This window comes from Schistocerca nitens, chromosome 2 (assembly GCF_023898315.1).
Source record: "Schistocerca nitens isolate TAMUIC-IGC-003100 chromosome 2, iqSchNite1.1, whole genome shotgun sequence".
Classification (NCBI taxonomy): Eukaryota; Metazoa; Arthropoda; class Insecta; order Orthoptera; family Acrididae; genus Schistocerca; species Schistocerca nitens.
This window is the reverse complement of record NC_064615.1, coordinates 1,074,498,992-1,074,515,839: the sequence shown is the minus strand read 5'-3', so window position 1 is coordinate 1,074,515,839 and position 16,848 is coordinate 1,074,498,992.

The following is a 16,848-nucleotide window of genomic DNA, read 5'->3' as shown; positions in this document are numbered from 1 at the left end:
CCTGGCATTTGCCTAAAGCGAATGAAACGAATCACACAAGAAACCTAAATCTGGGTAACTGGACGATGATTTCAACCGCTGTCCTCCCGTATCCAAGTCCAGCGACATTACCACTGCGCTACCTCGCTAGATTTTCCAGTTACGTGACTGGACCTCTTCCATGGGCTCTCAAGCAACATAAGATTTTAATTTTACTATCTCGTAAATCGAATGTCGATATTTCGAGCCTCGTCTCGGCCACGGGAATCGAAAGTTATGTCACAGTATAAGAACAAGGGCGACCAACTCTCCCGTACTTCCCGGGATCTCCCGTATTTCATCAGTGATCACAGTTATACATATTAATCTCGCGAATTACTGTCGACACTTCAAATTCCCTGACTGAATCTGATTCTGCCATCCCTGTACATATGTTCAATCACGGGATTTGCCGTTGACAGTATTGACTCATTCAGAAGAAACTGCAACAGTCACCCAATGAACACAAGACGGAGAAACGATACACACTCCATGATACTACTTTAAGCATTTTACAGAAAGTTGTACAGTGATCAGCAGGTTTGATTCTCAATAGGCTTCCAGCAGAACTCGAAAGAATTGAGTAGCAAATCCAAAGTATTCAAATTCCAAGTTGAAGGCTTCCTTGTAGCCAACTGCTGCTATTCGATACAGGAGTTCTCGCAATAGTCGAGAATTTTTCTTTGTAATGAGTTATTTATTCTTATACTCTGTTGTTTCGTGTTTTATTGTTTCTCCAGTTCTCTGTTGGTCAATTTTCTAATCCGCATAATGTAAAATACGTAGTCTCATACACGGAAAATGGCAACACCATAAAATAATGTACAGTAATGAAATTTCGAGAATACATTTGTTCACATAGCATATTTAAGTGATTAACATCGCAAGGTCAGAGATTATTGTAAACCCGATATAAGCCATTGCAAACGTGAAAATGCTGGTCTACATCTATGTGATTACTCTGCTATTCACAATAAAGTGCCTGGCAGAAGGTTCAATGAACCACCTTCAAGCTGTCTCTCTACCGTTCCATTCTCGAACGGCACGCGGGAAAAACGAGCACTTAATTTTTTCTGTGCGACCCCTGATTTATTTTATCCGGTACTTCAATAACCGGTGTAACCGCCAAAATGTTGAACGCGAACATGCAAACGTGTATACATTGGGTTGTACAGGTGTCGGATGTCAGTTTGTGGGATAGAATTCCACGCCTGTTGGAAAACACCCCCTACAATACTGTTCACGAATAGCAGCAGAAGGGGACGAATCGCTAGACTGACTTACAATTTTGCAGTTAGGGTGCTTGGGATAATTACGAGAGTGTTACTGCTGTCAAAGGAAATCGCAACCCAGACTAACTCCAGGTGTAGTTCCAGTGTGTCTAGGACGGAGACAGGTTGGTTACAGGCCATTAATTAGCTCCCTTCTAATCAACACGTGGCTATCACCGGCACCAAGGCAGGTCCGGATTTCACCAGAAAACACAACAGACCTCCACCCCGCCTTCCAATGAGCTCTCGCTTGACACCACTGAAGTCGCAAATAGCGATGGTTTGGAGTCAGTGGAATGCACGCTACAGGACGACTGGCTCGGAGCTGTCCTCGAAGTAACCATTTGTGACAGTTCGTTTTGTCACTGTGCAGCTAACTTCAACTCAAATTGCTGCTGTAGATGCAATACGATGCGCCAGAGCCATACGGCGAGCACAATGGTCTTCCCTCTCGGTAGTGACACATGGCCGTCTGGAGCCCGCTCTTCCTATGACCATACATTCACGTGATCACCGCTGCCAACCATCATGTGAAGTGGCGACATTCCTGCCAAGTCGATCTGCAATATCACACAGGGAACATTCAGCTTCTCGTAGCCCTATTGCACGACCTCGGTCAAACACAGTGAGGTCTCAACAGTGGCATCTCTGTTGCCCTAAAGGTATTCTTGACAAACAACTCACCACGTCCAATCTCAAAGGTAACTAACGACCATTAGAGCGGAAGTTTCAAGCAAACCTGATTTGCGTCCTCACAGTGGCGTTAATAGTGCCACTCTCGTGCGACTGGCGCGAAATTTTAATAGACATCATCTTTCAGATTTAGAAACACGCCTGTCAACTTCCGTTTATGTCACATAACTCGTCCTTGGTGTTGCTATTTTTTTCCGTCACTGTAGCTTTGGCTTACATGATGCCATGGAAACAAGCAGATCGATCTATACCGCTAGATAGATAGGTAGACGAATAAAAGTTGATGATGCCCAAGAATCAGCGGGGTTTTACAAAGTATCGATCATGCGGAACTCAATTTCTCCTTTTCTCACATGATATACTGCGAACCATGGATGGAGAGCAACAGGCAGATTTCCAGAAAGCATTTGACATGGTGCCCCATTGCACGCTGTTAAATGCACGAGCATAAGGAAAACGTCCAGTCCACAGATATCTGACTTTAAGACTTCTTAAATAATAGGACCCAGTATGTTGTACTCGACGTCGAGTGTTGAAAGACGAGAGAATCTTCAGGAGTCCCCCAGGGAAGTGTGATAGGACCGCTGTTGTTCTCTAGATACATAAATGATTTGGCGGACAGGGTGCGCGGCAATCTGCGGTTGTTTGCTGATGATCCCATCGTGTACGGCAAGGCGTCGAAGCTGAGTGACTGTAGGAAGATACGACTTAGGCAACATTTGCAGTTGGTGTGATGAATGGCAGCTAACCCTAAATGTGGAAAAATGAAGTTAATGATGCTGAGTAGGAACATCGAACCTGTAATGTTCGGATACAGTATTGCTCGTGTCCTGCTTGACACAGTCAAGTCGTTTAAATATCTGGGCGTAACGTTGCAAAGTGATATGAAATGGAGCGAACACGCTAGACCTGTGTTAGGGAAGGCGAATGGTCGATTTCGGTTTATTGGGTGAACTCTAGGAAAGAGTGGTTCACCTGTAAAGGAGACCGCAGATAGGACGATGGTGCGACCTGTTCTTGAGAACTGCTCGAGTGTTTGGGATCCTTACCAGGTCGGAATGAAGGAAGGCATTGAAGCAATTCAGAGGCGGGCTGCTAGATTTGTTACAAGGTGGGTTCGAACAACATGTAGGTGTTACAGACATGCTTCGTGAACTTAAATGGGAGTCCATGGAGGGAAGGCGGCGTTCTTTCCGAGAAACACTGTTGGGAAAATTTAGAAAATCGGCATTTGAAGCCGACTGTCGAACGATTCGGCTGACGCCAACATACATTGCGCGTAAGGACAACGAAGGTAAAGGGATAGAAATTAGGGCTCACACGGAGCTCGTGGTCCCGCGGTTGCGTTCTCGCTTGCCGAGCACGGGGTCCCGGGTTCGATTCCCCGCGGGGTCAGGGATTTTGACCTGCCTCGAGATGACGGTGTCGTCGTCGTCGTCATCGTCATCATCATCATCATTCATCCCCATTACGATCGGAGGAAGGCAATGGCAAACCACATCCACTAGGACCTTGCCTAGTACGGCGGTGCGGGTCTCCTACGCTTTGTCAAGGACTATGGGACTTCATCATCACGGAGGCATGTAGGCAGTCGTTTTTCCCTCGCTGTATTTGCGAATTAACAGGAAAGGAAACGACTTGTGGTACAGGGTACCACGGACCGTACGGCGGCTTGCGGAGTATCGCTGTAGATGTTTGCGGGACAATCCGTATTTCGACGTACACAGATACACCTCTATGCGGGGCGCACGGTTCCCGCATGCTGGACGATGACACTGAATCGCCTTCCTGTGTCCAAGCCAACCTTTTTGGCCCGGTACCATGACGGACAGAAGGTGTAACCGCTGTGACAGTCGCGCGCTGTCCCCAAATTCCGGCAGCTGCGAGGCTTCGCCAGGCGGGCTTCAGCCGGTGGCGCCCGTCGGCCGCCACTACACCGGCGGCGCGGGCCTTGCGCAACCTGCCCGCCCATTCAGGTCAGCACACGCGGCCAGTGCTGACAAGGCCCGGACGCCACGCGGCTGCCACCGTTCTGTCCACCTGGTGAGGCGCAGCCGCAACGCTCATCTAAAGCTGTCGGCACACGGACCGTGCATCCGAACGTTGAGCGTTGAGCGTGCCAAGTTCAACGTGCTGCTGAACGCTCAGGAATGATGCGACTTGAGCATACGGTACGTGGGCCCCAACGTGGTATACACGATCGCAACACACTCCAGCGGCAGTTGAGGGATGTTTCTAGTTCGTAAATCACACTGTTTACTCAACGGACGCGCGTAAAATTCCCACGTTAGTTCTATTGAAACGCACATTTCCCCCATCGTCCGCGGAAAGAAAAGTACCATGTCCAATCAATAAGGACAGAGACATATAAAAGTTCCATTACGAACAGTGGGGTACAAATTTGGAATACTTCTCCGCATAAGATGAACATTATTTCATCATTCCCACATTTTAGTAAAACCTCAAGGCCAGTCTTACTTAATCACTGTTCCTACCCAGTAGTAGAATCTTTGCAACATGTGAATTACGAAGCGTAAAAGAAAAAGGAGCAAAATATCTTTATACAAATAGCGCAAGCTGTCCTGTAGATTAAGCCAATCGAACAGTCACCCCTCAAAAACAGGTGAACGTGTATGTATATATATATATATATATATATATATATATATATATATATATATATATAAACTAATAATACAGTATCAGAACCTAATAAAAATGCAAATGTTAGGAAATAAAATTTAGTAGTGTCAAGACGCGAACCTCCACCCCAACTACCAAATCAATACAAGACAGTGATGCTATTCATTACGCTAAGCCAAACAACGCACATCATGTAAGTAATCAAAGTATGTTAACCATTTCAGAAAATCTTATGGTAGATATGTTACTAATTGAAATTTAATTATAACAAATTGTACCAAGAACAATGTGTTTTAGTGGATCTTCAGTGTGTCGCTGTCCTCAAATAGCCTACTCTCATAATACGCAAGTTACAATAATTCTTTTGCCACGAATATGATGTTTCTCATTATTTTACTGTAACGAATAACACAGTTAACAACGGGTTTTCCAGTGATTCTGAATTTGCTGGTGCTCAGAAACAGCATATATACATATAAGCTTGAAATGAATGCCAATATGGCGCCTCAACTCTGTACTGAAGGGAGACGGCGTGCGTGTGACGTAGGTGGCGTTGTGCCATCTCATTGGTCAACGCTCACACGCACGCTCAGAATATCTGACATGCCAGATATTGCTCTGCACGTTCGGAAAGGCTCCCGAACGTGCTATTCTACGCTATGACGTCAGAAACTCGGCACGCTCAACGTACGGATGCACGGTCCGTGTGCCGACGGCTTAAGGCCGCCGTCACACGGGACGAGGCAGATAACGTGGACGCGGACGGGAAATCCGGCGTCACGAGACACAGCGCCGTCGGCACACGGGACGTTCTGGTTTATGTGATTTTGCCTCCCTTACAGGTCTCCAGCGGCAGTCTCGGCTTCACTCTGCTCGCAAACTACAGTATGTTTACGAAAATGGACGCGCGTAAAATTACTACGATAGCTCTATTAAAATGCAAATTTCCTCCTTTGTGCATATGCTAGTCATGTTGTTCTGTCTGTAGCACACATAAAAGAAAAATTCAACATCCGTGAACACGTAATAATACAAAAAGAAAAGATACACACCCAGTCAGTAAGGACATCAACTTATAGCAGTTTACAAAATCTAACAAACTCACTCCTGGCAGAGCGTATTTATATTTACATAACATGAAATTTTACAGAAATTATTTGTATTCAGTTAACAAGAAAATCCTACAATCTTTTAGAAACAGCGAACTGTATCTGGATAGAGGGGAACGCGAACCCGCTAGCTACTGTTCTCATAACGTGGCGCTCCAACCAACCATGCTACGCTGAAACTGTTCACGACGTGACCTTTTATTTTATGTTACGGTCTTCTGAAGGTTTTAATCGCTGATATGGCATTTAATTATAACAAATCCAATCAAGGACATCATGTTTGTGATTAATCTTGAACGTGCCGTTACCTTAAAAAGGCGTACCTTCCATAACACGCAAATTCTGTAACACGTTGTACCACTAACATCGCGGTCCCGAGATATTCAGTGAGCTGGTGCTTAGAAACAGCGGATATTCATTGGGTGTTAAGTTGTAATATAAAAACCAATCAAATGTGGGCTTCAACTGAACACGATAAATACAATATGGCGTCTATTACGTTCTACCTTCTTATTGGTTCACTTCACATGGCACATTGTCGAAATATCGCAGACATTTTGTGTTTCACGTGACGAAACGGCTCGTCAACGTGAAACAGCAAGAAACGTCACAAAACTCGCACAGCCCCACGCCTACATTAGCAGACTCGTCCCTTGTGAGGACGGCTTAACAGCATTACTGGTTCCATCAAATTAACCCCATACCACTGGTTACCTGTACTGAGTCACTTCCCTCCACCTCACTTAAGGCGGAAACAAGCTCTACTGAGATCTGCTTGAAAAACACGAACTTTAAGGTTTAATCTTGTCTTATATCATGTGTATATTGTATAAAATCATTTGCCTTATATCAACTGTATATTGTATAAAATCACCATACGAATAAATAAATAAATAAATAAAAACAGCATCCTAAGCCGCAATTCACGATGACAACGCAAGGGAAAAAGTCTCGACCTGCCAGTGGGAGTCAGGCAGAATCAGATAAAATAGAGCTCATACTGAATTTATTGGTAGTCGATGTTCCCATGCACCATCCGTGAGTGGAACAGAGAAGGGGGAAAAAAATGATTGTGGTATTAGAGGTGCCTTCCGCCACACACCGTAAGCTCGCTTGCGGAGTATAGATGTAGTTATTTTCCGTATAAGTCCCATTTATATGACTGCACTTTACTCAAAATTTATCTAGTACATAGATTCCATCCTTGGTACGCGATTCTGGAAGGTATACAAAATACCTACCTGCAGATGCTGTAACCTCGCTGCACTTAGAATGATTCCCAGCCACAAACGATTTTAAGCAGGGATGGCTTAAGATCGCGCGGTGTCACTATTCATCAATACGTACTCACATTTTTCAAAATGTATTATTTTACTTTCATTTAACATTTTATCCACTAATTAACGCACTAACTGATGTTACGCACCCGGATTTTTGAACCATCCTCTCAGCAACTTAAACAACATGTAAGATAGGGAGTTGATACTATCAGCTAGCATTCGTTTCCGATGTTATTCTTTTCTCTTCCCTGTCTTCAACTTCGGTTTCGGCTTCTCCTGGAAGCATTTGAGCGTTCATAGTTTTTCCTTTAGCAGATATTTTTATGAGAAATTTTCAGTTCTTGAAGATCTTATTCTACTTACGTAAACCATGCCCCTTTGGTTTTCTTGTCTTTAAAGAACGTTAGTGTGCTTCTAGATATCCTTAATGGGCTCATTCGTGTCATAAAAGGGAACCCTTCTTTTCCAAATCTTGACACTTATTTTTTCCACATGTTTATACTCGTATAGTTCGTGGCTCTGACGTCTTTTGTACACTGTTTTCTTCAATAGGATCCACAATTTTTCTCGAGGTATTTCTTTCCTTGGCATCAAATTTCTGCATTTTACGTTCCTTGCTCATTCTACGAGTATCTGCCGCATATAAAATCTCCGGTACAACAACTATGGTGTCTAATTTTGGCGTTTAAGGATATCGATCTCTTATTGTAGGTGCCTTTAGTTAGTTGATAGGCCATTTCCGTTTTGTTGATGCGTGATACGAAGGCTTCTTTCTCTGGTATGTTAGGTTCCATCCACTCAACTGGGTATATAAACCTTTTTGTCTGCTTAATTTTTCTTGGTCCGACTTAGAGTTCTCTTAGTAATGATTTTATGTCTGTCAAAGTGCGTCTTCTAAAAGGGCCTCTGAGCCTAGCATTCGCTGCCCATCTCTTCAGGTGATTAAGGTGCTTTCCTACCGTATCTATTGAATCTGAAAAGATCACTAGATCATCCGCAAAGGCTAGACAGTCAATTGATGTACTGTAGCCTTTCCCCATTTTCTACTCTTGAATTATTCATTTCTTTCCACCATTCTCGGATAGCCTTTTCTAAAACACAGTTGAAGAGCAAAGGCGACAATCCAACTCCTTGTACCACTTATCCTAAATTTATCCTAAATACAAAAAGATAAGACATCTATACAAAGAGATAAGACATCTCCCCTCTGAACTTCACTTTAGAGGTGGTGTTTATTAGAGTTTGTTTGATAATCGTCTTTGTTTTGTTATCTACGCCAAACTCAACGATTTTAGATAGGGTGGTTCGATCAATTTCCCGTTCCTTAGTTTCAGATGTAAAGGGATCGACTTCCGATTCAAAATTTGCTCAGCACATAATCGTCCCTTCCTGAAATAGTCTTGGTATTCGCACGTTTATGGATTCGAGTTGTTGCTCCGACCCATTCTATTAAGCTTTTGGGAGGATCTTTGAAGTTGGGAGGAGACAGACTCCGCGATATTCTGTCACGTCTTTTCTCCCCTTTCTTACTTAGTGTATGAATTACAGCAGAGGTCCATCCACTTGCACGTTTTTCGCTTTCCCAAATCTCTTGAATAGTTGCAACATGTTTATCAACTGCCTTACCCACTGCATGCTTCCATACTTCGGCGACACTGTAGTCCTTCTGTGGTTGATATTCCTGACTTCTTCCTTCGTAGGTGGAGACGACGCTGGGTAAATGTCTGGATTGTTTTCATAAACGAATGCGGTCTCTGGATCCTCGCAGCTGTGGAAACATTGAAAATGTCTCCTTGTTAGAATCTGAAATTATCTTCGTCACTGTGGACTAGTTTCCCCCTTGGTATCTTTGAACTGTTGACTAGGGTTTGTATCCATTTTGCATTTGAAGTTTTTTTTTTTATCTTGCTCAATCTGTATCAAATGTTTCTTATGAAACGCACGCTTCACCCCGTGGGTGGTTCTTGAAGCAGATTTTCTCATGTTTATGTTGATTCTGGAAATTCCATTTCTGCCACCTCAGTTTATTATTATTATTATTATTGTACAACAAAATTCTACTCTGCCTGTCCGCTTCATTGTTTACAAGTGCTAATATTTATAGTTCCTCTTCGATAGTGCACTGTCGAACAGTTTAATGTATTTTTAATTCTGTTTTCATTCTCCCAATTATTGAACTGCAACCACACACCACGTGAGAGGTTAATAAGTACGCAACACTTTGTTACTTTCCACTTACTTCATATGAAATCCAGTAAAATAATCACTTAGCGAATCACATGCTCACATACTCTTCAAAAGAACTTACTCAAAAAATATAGATCTCTCAGACGTTTTACCGCACATATTTTAATGGTTACTGAAAACAAAGGTTTATTCTTGTGATAGTCCTTGCGAAGTTTCAAACTTACTCGAGACACTGAAATACTATAGGCCTGCATCCGTTGTGGATGACGAGCTGCGACTGCGAATTAAATTGACGATTTATCTGGTAATAAATATGCAACCAGTCGCTTTTTCTAGTTTCTTGATGCGATTTATTCAATCAAAAACATGTTTTCGAATCAATGCAGGCTCATCAGATGGAGGTGTTACAAGAACATTCTCCTGTGGACCAAGTGTAGCTAGACCCAGTGCTGATGAGTGCACTGCCTTATGGTATCTATATCAAATCTACTCCTATAACGTGCATTATCAAGCTATGTACACAGATATACACAGTATTTAGCTGCAGTTGGTTTTACACTGACTCACTTTCTGTGATGTAGCTCCACTTGGTCCACACCATAATGTTCTTGTAACACCTCCGTATGACGATGAGCCTGCAATGGCTCGAAAACGTGTTTTGGTGGAATAAATCGCACCAATAAACTGGAAAAAGCGACTGGTTGCATATTTATTACCAGATAAATCGCCAACTAAAATTACCCTTTGTAGCTGATTTATTAGCTCTATTTACATAACAAGGAAAAAGCGAATTAGACCGTGCACTCATTGGAACTGACCAGGGTGCTCTTATTCTTGATTTCACTAAGTGGGAAGAGTAAGGAAACCATCGATCGAGTAACCAGAGAGAAAATGTAACACCTGCCCGTCACTGCAGGCGCTGACTTGCGCAGATTATCTCGAGGTTCATTATAAGTTACAACAGCTTATGTTAAAGAGCAAAATGCGTCATAATCTAAAATTTCAGATCTCTGCGTGGAAGACAATTTTGCACCACACCTACAGTTCGGTGTCATACATTAAAACGCCGAAATACATGGATTGGAAAAACCTAATGTGTTATTAGTGGTGCAAGCTGGGAGCCCAACACTACAACATTTGGCGAGAGAGAATGAGAACATTGTCGTAACTGGATGGATTACAGATTAAAGCAAGACTCGATACTTTACTTAAATATCTTGAAACATGGCAGACGAACATATAAATATGCATTGTGCCTCAACTCACGATCAGTGAAAGAAACAAAGACAACCGCAAAAACAGGCTACCTGAACCAAATCATCACTAACTTTAATTCAAACGAATGGCTGTTAGGCTTTTGAAGTATTCTGATTATCCAATTGTTTCGGCCTATCGTTTGCTGGCAGGGTAGCCTATACCAACGATGTTACGCGACCTTTGTTAAGAATATAAAGCAAATTTTCTCTCTCGTCCATAAGCACAGTTCGTAATAACGCACAGCAGATTATAGTGGAATAGAACATTTAATAAAACCCTTGTGTCAATTTGCAATATGTACAAAGTGCTTTAATTAAATATTTCGAATGTACTCTTCAAACGATCGAAAATTCGCACAATTTTACGTCCATAATCTATAATTTCCCGTACTTTAAAAATTGAACAATCATGAGCACATAACTCTGCACAATGTTTTTCTTGCTTATTTTAATCTCCACAGCTGATTCTTGTTAGTGTTACTAAGAAACCACCACAGGTGTACTGATATACTTTTATTATGTTTGAAAGAACATCACATTACCTGCAGTTGAACACAATAAAAATTAGGATAAAAGCTATACTGACACTTTTAAATCAATTCTCGCTGCCAACAGTCTCCGGAATAAATCCCCATAGAGTGGTGCCACTACCATAAATTAAGAAGTCTAGTTATTTTACGTAATGTTAAAAGGAAACACTACAACATGACAATCGTGTACACACTATCGACCGCCTGGCAGAAAAGCACGGCGAGCAGTGAGTGCCGACAACTTGGCATGCTCTGTACACCAGATTGTCTAGACACTGTCTCTCCTCGAGAGAGGTAAACACACTGAATGGCCTCTATAGAGTGCAATTCATCGATTGTGGGCCATCATAACAGATGTCGTTATTTGGAGCCAAACGTGCCAAGATGCCCGCACTTTCTAATAGTGTTATCTTGAATTCAGAACAGCTAATGACTTATCTTCCCCGGTAAAATCAGTGCTTGTCCCATAGCATATGTTATATGTACTACGAGCATTATTCTGAAAGGAAAGAACATTTTGATCTGATGAACCGCTTAACTCTAGACCCCATCCCCTCGCACAGATTTTACTAGCCGTTGGCGCCAGTATGGCATTAACAACGAGGAGAACCTGTCATTTAGCGCTTATCTGTGCAGTTTTAAAATGTGTGACAAAATTAACAACCCGGCCTCTTACGAGCTTTCTGGTGGTAAAAAAAAAAGGGGGGCACGCCATCAAAATTTACAGACATATAACCAAAAATTATGGAAATTTGATAAATATTTCAATTAGAAAATGGTGCATCATGTTTAATGGAATACTAAGAAAAATTCATAACAATGAACGCTTAGGCCGACCTTCAGATGTAACTGACGAAGTGAGACGTTTTTGAACATCCTCTTCAAATGCAGTACTTTGACCTTAGTGATTACCATCTTGTTGCAAAATTGAACGATTTTTTGGACGCAAATGACAACAAACTGAAAGAGGACGTTAATGACTGGTTCAACGACTTCGAGGCAACCGAGTATGCACAAGACATACGAAAGTTAGTGGAGCGCTCAGAACAATCTTAAGTTAGGTGCCTACCTAATCTAATAAATAGGGCAGACTACAAAAATTCGTGCTTCAAATACGTCAGTTCTGTCAATGCCAAACTAAATTTTTGACTGCATGCATTGTCCGAATTTGGATTGATTTTTAAAATATTAGAATTAGGGTCTATTGAATTAATCCAGTCCGTCTATAATAGTTCTGTAGTATTCAACAGTTAATAATTTACACTTTGCAAACAAAACCCACAAGAGCAAGCACCTTTGTATCTCAGAAAACAGTGACCGTAACATCGCCGGCTGATGAAACCCATTTTACATGTTTCGCGCAGGTCCACTGGCTACCGCCCACTGCTTTCATTTCTGCTTCGTTTTTGGAATGAAGTGTTTCACTCACACATCTTCAGTAACAAATCAACGTACGAAATCAGATTCTGAGAAACTTTTCGCATCAGATCCTCGGTCGGTGTCCAGAAAATTGGGCATCTGTATATCGCAGCGCTTTTAGAAAAAAAAGTGTGTTTTCCAGGCTAGCTCTGGAACAGCTGGGGACATTTAGCCAAACTTTGTTCAAATATAGGCACTTGTAAAAAAAATTCCGTGGAGTAAAGAACCGTAGCGTCCTTTGTGGTGAGTGTGGCAACAAGGAAGGGACGTGGACGTGTATAAATAATTGTAATCGAAAACGACCATATTTGTGTCGAATGCACAGCTTTTTTGGAGGCTAGACTTACCAGTAACGAGACCGGGTAACACACGTCTAATTTTAGTCGAACAGAACTCTTTAGACTTGTTCAGTTGTTTTTATAAGTATTTTCTCTGTTTTCAGGAAACCCATATTTGTACATAGCGACCGGGGGGATTGGGAGAAGGGTAGTACGGTTTAATCGGATGTCGTGGTGAGATGCTTCAGCCAAGCACACAATTTTATTCAGCCAGAAACACTTATTCGTGACCTTAGCAGCTAAACTATAAATGACGACTGAGTTTACCGTTAAACTGGCGTTTCTATGCTGCTCTTGTACTTTCAAAAACAGGTAAACAAAATTACTGGTATGAATTAGCATATGCGCGCGCAAGATATCAGCTAGTTCTTCACATTAAATATGATGCTCCCTTTCTTCTGATATGCCTATCTTATACAATGTCTTGATATTTTCCTCTAAGGTTGCAGTGGAGGGATGTCCCAAAACGTGGATCAGCGTCAAACCTGCATTCAGCTTCTAACTGTTGATCATGATGGAGCAGACCCCTTATAGACCTCCGGAAACCTCAGACGAATTTCCGCTGGCGATAAACTGACCAGGTCTTTGATGACGCCGTATTCCGAAAACATCGATTTGGACAGAACTGGTGCTGTATGATTAAATGAGTGCAGTAGACACTATCTGCGTTACTACACTACATAATAAAGCCGACTACACTACACGATAAAGCCAATGACACCAATGGCGTATCTCTCAGGTCAAATTCTTACCTTGCTCTTCCACAGCCATTAACTTGGCTTCTTGATTTCAATCAAATTTTGCGGAAGGACATATCTTCTTGTAAAGCGAACGCGGCGCTAACCTCCCCCCTCTTCCCCGAAGTTCCATTCGGGACGCTTTGGCAGATCAGTATCTCCGGGATATGTTACAGAAAGCAATCGGTAGCGTCTTCCTAAGAAAGCTAGCCTGGTATCCGCCTGGGTGATTTTAGGAAACCAGGTAAAAGCTAGGATGAGCGGTACGGCGTTGGAACTGAGATCACCCAAAATGTGTAAGTGTGTGCCACATAGCCTACAATAACAGAAAGCTTTGATTAAATCATTACAATTTCAATATTCTCATATAAACCTGAGATACGAAATGGATTCAGTAATGTATAAAATCAGTGATCGATCTCGATTCATTTGTACGATATTACCAAATTGCCTAGAGCCTGCACAATGGACGATATATCTAATGCCTAGTTACTTTTCGAATGCCTGTTTACTGAGTTGATACCTGATACAAATAAAACTTGTTCATCGGAGCTAAACACAAAAGTATGAATGATGGTTAATTTCCTTTTCCTCACAGCAAAAGAATGTCACGGAAATGTTTAAAAACCTAAACCCTTACACCTCTAACCAAGGCACTCGTTTATATCCCAGAATCCGTTTCGAAGGGAGATATAATGCAGACAGCTCCTGCAGGGGCAGTAAAGATAAGATTTGACCAACAACCAGTTCAAACGATCCCTCCGTACATATAATGGGGAAAATTGAGCGCACAGTACAATGCAAGCGATCTATACAGTGCACCTTAAGGATCTGATTATAATGAACGTAAATTGTGTCACCTCCAACAGTCACTAGTCTGTCCAATGACGACCTATTGGTTCGTATCTCCATAAAAAATGGCTCTGAGCACTATGGGACTTAACAGCTATGGTCATCAGTCCCCTAGAACTACTTAAACCTAACTAACCTAAGGACATCACACAACACCCAGCCATCACAAGGCAGAGAAAATCCCTGACCCCGCCGGGAATCGAACCTGGGAACCCGGGCGTGGGAAGCGAGAACGCTACCGCACGACCACGAGATGCGGGCTCGTATCTCCATATTACGTATTTTTAGTTACCACACCATGGCAAATATCAGGAGTGTGAGTGGGCTAGCGAGTACTGTTTGTGAGCGGAATGAAAAGTTTTGCGCTTGCCTTGGATCTGACAGACACGAGAAAGTGAACTAGACAGGACTTAAACCAAAGCTCGCCTTAAACAGGGCGCCCGGACCAAGATTCGAGGGATGGCCCACCAATTTGTGATGGGACCACCATCTGCACATTCTTGTTCGATGTGAATGATCCATTGGGTGTAATCGATTAGCCTAAAGCGATGGGAATAAAGCGAATGATTGGAATAACGAAGTGTTAAAAATTTTAGGTGTTTGATAAAACAATCCTAAGTGATCGCACCTAAGGGATGGGCCGAAATATGGAACGAGACTGTATTAAAAACCTGCGACCCTACTGGAACTAACATTAAACCAGTCCAGTCAGTTCTCTGAATTGCCCATCACGTAAAAGAATGCCGGGACGAACTAAGCATCGAGCGAAATTTTGGCACTCAGTGCATTTGTTTGTTACTTCTCAATGCAGAACAGCAGTCTTCGTTAAGTCAACGCCGGATTTCAATTATAGGGAAAGCAACTTTATACTAATAACAGCACTGAAATATTGTAATTATATCTTAAACAATGGAACATCCGATCTGAGATTTACCACTGACAAAAAGATGTTCACAGTTCAGTTACACACGAAAAGGTAACCAGGGAAATGCAGCTGTTTACCATATGTGATAATTTCCAAACTGCTTTATGATGTGGCGAGATGTTCCTTTGTCACATGGACACTCGCTCAGCTAGACAACGTAAGACATCAGCTTTATCAACCTTGTTGAATGAACCATGACTGAGTTGATCTTACGTGAAGCATGACCTGACATTGGCAGATGCGTCCCCCTTGCATCCTGGCGAAGGTCGCACTGTCCTTTAACGGAAACTTAAACAACATTACCTTCGCTCTCCTTCAGTTCCATGGTTCTGGACAGTAATGGAAAACACTAAAAAACAGGTGCACGTTAAAGTATCATACGATTAAATATTTCATTAGATGGTTGCTTCATTGAAGAAGTAAACACGCCTCGTAGCTGGGCGGAATAAACTTACAAGGGAACCTCCCCATCGCACCCCCCTCAGATTTAGTTATAAATTGACACAGTGGATAGGCCTTGAAAAACTGAACACAGATCAATCGAGAAAACAGGAAGAAGTTGTGTGGAACTACGAAAAAATAAGCAAAATATACAAACTGAGTAGTCCATGTGCAAGATAGGCAACATAAAGGACAATGATAGCTGATGAGCGCCGTGGTCTCGTGGTTAGAGTGAGCAACTGCGGAACGAAGGGTCCTTGGTTCGTGTCCTCCCTTCAGTGAAAATTTTACTTTCTTTATTTTCGCAAAGTTGCGATCTGTCTGTTCATTCATTGACGTCTCTGTTCACTGTAATAAGTTTAATGTCTGTGTTTTGCGACCGCACCGCAAAACCATGTGATTAGTAGACGAAAGGACGTGCCTCTCCAATAGGAACAGAAAACATTTGATCGCAAGGTCATAGGTCAACCGATTCCTCCACAGGAAAACACGTCTGATATATTCTTTACGACACTGGTGACGGCATGTGCGTCACATGACAGGAATATGTTGTCGACCCACCTAACTTGCACACTTGGCGAATGGGTAAAAAGTTTCTTCTACCTTGCCCGATTTAGGTTTTCTTGTGGATGTGATAATCACTCCAAAAAAAGTGATGAAAACATAAGAGTTTGTCACATAAACTGCATCAAATGAATGCAACAGTTTCAGAGTCGCACAGTTTTCCCTGTGCTCTGTCAAAACATATGTTTTTTACGTTTTCAAATGTTTCCGTGCGTAGACCGTCAAATCCTACATATGTCCAAGCAAATCTGAACATGTTCTGGAATTTTGGAGAGCGAAGTTGATTATGTGTGAGTGCCTGAACTTTGATAATTATCTGAAAATAATAAATTAAAATTTTCACCCGGGAGAAGATTTGAACCAACGACCTCACAGCTGCTCACGCTAACCACGGGACCACGGCGCTCGTAAGCTAACACTCTCCTCGATGTTACCTACCTTGCGCGTGGACTACTCAGTTTGTATATTTTGCTTATTTATTTCATAGTTCCACACAACTTCTTCCTGTTTTCTCGATTGATCTGTGTTCAGTTTTTCAAGGCCTATCCCTGTGCCAACTTATAACTAAATCTGAGGGGGGTGCGA